Source organism: Dama dama, chromosome 7, assembly GCF_033118175.1.
Source record: "Dama dama isolate Ldn47 chromosome 7, ASM3311817v1, whole genome shotgun sequence".
In the NCBI taxonomy this organism is placed as follows: domain Eukaryota; kingdom Metazoa; phylum Chordata; class Mammalia; order Artiodactyla; family Cervidae; genus Dama; species Dama dama.
In genome coordinates, this window is record NC_083687.1 from 33,698,020 (window position 1) to 33,702,674 (window position 4,655).

Sequence of the window (4,655 nt, forward strand, 5' to 3'; positions counted from 1 at the left end):
ACAAAAGCCTGAGACAAAAGGTACAGATAGTCTTATAAAAGGGTGCTTTTGTCACACCCTTCCTAAGTCTGGACGTGGGAGAAGATTGCAGTCCATCTGTGAAGCAGAAATGCAGAGAGCAGAAGTGACTGTAGGTGTTCAGCAAACACATGTACCCCTTGGAGTACGGGGGTGGGGAGTGGATAACTCCATCAGAACCATGATTTAAGCAGAGACTTGAAGAATGTATGGAATTGGCCAGAGCAAACAAAAGAGTTTCCCAGTCAATGTCCTGGCATGTGCTGATGAGAGCAGGAATAGAAAGAAGTAGACTTAGAGAAAGAATTAGCTGAAAGTTGTGATTGATTGGATATGGATGGTAAGAGAGAATTTGTTGGAAATGATTCCCAAGTGCCCCACTTGGACAGCTGGGATGGCTTTCAGTACCAAATGTAACCAGGAACGTGGTAGATTAATATGTCCGGGGGCTGAGAGGAAATGAGATTTGAAAGGAAGGTTAGTTAGACCATGGAAGTATTTAAACATTATCTTGATACTATAATCCAGGCTTGCAAATAATTTGCCATTGATCCATGAGAACTCTGAGGTTATCCCTGGGGTTGAGTCCAGATACATTAGTTTGACAACAGCTGATAGAATTGATTCATTATCCCTGGAGAGAAATTCCAGAGGTGTGATGTGTGATCACTATCCTTAGGGCAGGTGGATGCCCCATTTCCTGGCTCCTGCAAGGGAGTAAACAGTTGGGGTGGCCAGCACTGTCCCCTGTTGTGTAGCAATACTCTTGTTAAGTTCTAGGAATTGACAGACAGATCCCCACCTTTGGTTTAACTCTGGGAGCATTTAGTTGAGACTCTCCCCTCCCCTGTCCACAAAATTTATACTAGAATTTTGATCAATATCATATTGATATGGCAGATTAAGAGGGATTGCAGTATTTATAGTATTGCCTTCTCTTAGCCAAGAGCAGAGATGGCTCCCCATTAATTCAAGTTCTTTCCTTTGTCCCAAGGTAGAATTTTGTAATTAATCTTTAGTTAAGTCACAAGCTTTTTTAAAGTACTTTTCTGTGGTTTCTTAACTGAGTCATTTTCTCCTGTCATTTTCACTGCCCCCACTTAGGTTTAGACAAGAAAATCAAATACATACACAGGTTATGTACAAAATAATGGGAAAAAATAGGTGTTTGTTTTTGCCGTTTGTAACATTTACTTTATTCTCTTGGGTAATTTTATTCACTGGCAGTTTCTAAACACTGGTAAATAGGAATGGTGAAAATGGGCAGTCATGTGATACCTGAATCTACTGGGAATACTTCTAACTTTACTTATTAGGTATGTTGCTAGGTGTTGGTGGGAATTATACTTTTATTGTATTAAGCTATCCTATTCTTATTTTTAAAAGAATGTAATAAGTTTGATCAACTATATTTTAATCATAGAGCCAGACTCCTGGATCTGCTCTCTTTACAGCTGTGTGTTCTTGGGCAAGTCTGTGAACTCTGTGTGGCTTCAATTATTTCACCTGTGAATTAAGGTTAACAATAGAGACTCTAGGTGGTGTGATGAGATTTGAAAGTTTATATAAGTTCCTTATTGAAGAAAAAAAAAATGGCAACCCACTCTAGTATTCTTGCCTGGGAAATCCCATGGATAGAAGTGCCTGGCAAGCTACAGTCCGTGAGGTCACAAGAGTCGGGCATGACTTAGCTACTAAACAAAAAAAGCAACAGCAATATAAATTCATTATAGCTATTAGTACTCAAATAGCCTTATATTCTTAGGATGACCTCTTCTTAATAGGCTGTTTTAATGAAAACACATTTTTTATTTTGCTAATATTTTAGCTAGAGTTTTACATTAGCATATATAACTGAGCTTAATTTGTAGTTTGTGAATGTGTGTGTTTGTGATTTTTTGCCATGCTAGCTTTGTAAAGAAAGGAAGTTTTAAGCTTTCCATCTCAATATGTGATCTGAAGTATTTTAGATACCAAGTCAGTTTCTCTTTTCTTAATGTTTTTTTTAATTATAGAACAGTTTCAGACTTACAGAGTTATTGAGCTCCTATAGACCTCATACCATTTCCCCTGTTATTAACATCTTAAATTGGTATGGCACAGTTGTCACAATTAATGAGCCTACATTAATTAGTATTATTAGCTAAAGCCTACTCTTCATTCAGAGTTCTTAGTTTTCACCTAATAGATTTTTTTTTCTGTCCCAGAATCCCGTTCAGGGTCCCAAAACCCAATTAATCACCACATGTGGAATCCTTTTGGCTGTGACAGTTTCTCCGACTTTCCTTATTTTTGATGATTTTAACAATTTTGAAGACTATCAGTCAGATATTTTGTAGATTGTCCTTCAACTGGGATTTGTCCAATGTTTTTCTCATGATAACACTGAAGTAATGTGCTTTTGGAAAGGATGACCATAGAGGTAGACTGCTATTTTCATGACATCATATCAAAAATACACGCTATCAAGGTGATCTCTCACTGATGACATTAACCTTGATCACCTGGCTTGAGGTAGTGTTTGCTAGGGTTTTTAATTGTGAAGTTGACTCTTTTTTTATTCCTTTCCATACTATGCTCTGGAAAAAGTCACATGCACAGTCCACACTTAAGGAGTGAAGAGCTTTATTTCACCTTCATCTCCATAAATTATTTGGATTTCTTCTGCAGAGAAAATATCAGTATTTTCAGCTCCTTAAAATTCTCATAGAATTTTCTAGTGAATCTACTAGGGCACAGTTTGTTTTGTTTAAAAGGAATAACTTCTGAACAACTTTCTCACCCTATTACACAGTTGTTTTTTGAGATGCACAATATTTCTTAATTCAAACTTATAAATTATATTTTCAGAGAAGATCATGTACTTTATTCTCCTGTAATTAGCACCTTATACCTTTTAAATGCTTCTCTCCCCCTTTCTCCCATGATTGCTTTATTTAATCTCTCTAATCAATCTGAGTAGTAAATTGTCTTATTGCTGTTGAATAGAAATCAGTTCTTATAAATATTTTCTATTTCAATTCCCTTCATAATTTGAGTTTATGTTTTTTATACATTTGTCTTCTTTGGTTTTCTAGATACTTTCCTGGAAGTTATAAACTCAGTAAACTGAATGCTTAATTAACTTACTTTTATTTATTTTTGAAGAATCTTTGTTACTTTCGTCACACCCATTATCTTTTTTTAATTATTTATTTGTTTATTTTTGGCTGTGATGGGTCTTCATTGCTTTGAGGGCTTTTCTCTAGTTGCAGCAAGCGGGGGCTACTCTCTAGTTGTGGTGTGTGGGCTTCTCATTGCAGCAGCTTCTCTTGTTCTAGAGCCACACCCCAGGCTCTAGAGCACAGGCTCAATAGTCGTGGTGTACGGGCTTAGTTGCTCCACTGCTTGTGGGATCCTCCCAGATCAGGGATCAAATCCACGACTCCTACATTGGCAAGAGGATTCTTTACGACTGAGACACCAGGGAAGCCCCACATCCATTATCTTTTGAATCACTTCCTTACTGGGGCTTCCCTGGTGGCTCAGATGGTAAAGAACCTGCCTGCAATGCAGGAGACTTGGGTTCGATCCCTGGGTCAGGCAGACCCCCTGGAGAAGGGAATGGCTACCCACTCTAGTATTCTTGACTAGAGAATTCCATGGACAGAGAAGCCTGGCAGGCCGCAGTCCAAGGGGGTCACAAAGAGTTAGACTCAACTGAGTGACCAAGCCTCAGTTCTACATTGCTGATTTGATTTTTTACAGTGATAATTTCTTTCCTTCCTACTACTAACCCTGTTTTAGTTCTGAAGTGACATTTTTTTCTCTTTAGTTTCCTTTCTCATCTTCTTTCATATTTTCCTGTCGATTTACTTCATATATGCTAAGCTTTTTTTTAAAAGTAGTCTTGAGAACTTGGAGAAATGTGAAATGAAAATACTCTTCAATTTCCCCAAATAAGCACAGCGCTGTAATATAACGGTTAATAATCAGACCACTCTAATAATCAGACCACTCAGTTTAAATCCAGATAATACTTGTTTGTGCCTGGATGACATAAATGAGTCCTTAAATGAGGACTTAATCCCTCTGTACTTGAGTTCTTGCTCCTGAAAAATGGAGATAATGGCAGTATGTTCTTTGAAGGATTCTTGTGAGGTTTCAATGAATTAATTCATATAAAGTGCTCAGTACTTGATAGACATGCCTTCATTATACAGTGATCTGTCTTTTATGTATTTATTTCCTTTTCTGTGTGTGTGTGCTAAAGTACTGGGTTGACCAAAGATGTTTTGGAAAAACTGAACAAACCTTTTGGCCAACTCAGTATTTATATAGGTCCCTTGTGGTTCCCACCCACACCCCCGGTCTTGGACTATAAAAGTCAGTCATGTGTGATTTTGCTCCTGTGTGATAGAACCCTTGCGGTGGGCCGCCTTGGCTGGTTGGAGGCCTGTTGTCACATGCTGATAGTATTATGTATGCATGTGGTCAAGAGGCAGGTGGTGGGAAGATGGCACCTTGGAATTTTGTCACCAATTCAGGGAAAACTAGCTACTCTTGCACTTTAATTCTACAATGACATTGCATAATTTGAGGAACCCCTCCCCCCATTTCCAAGTTAATTTCAGCAGTTGTGTATGTTTTCCCTTGCT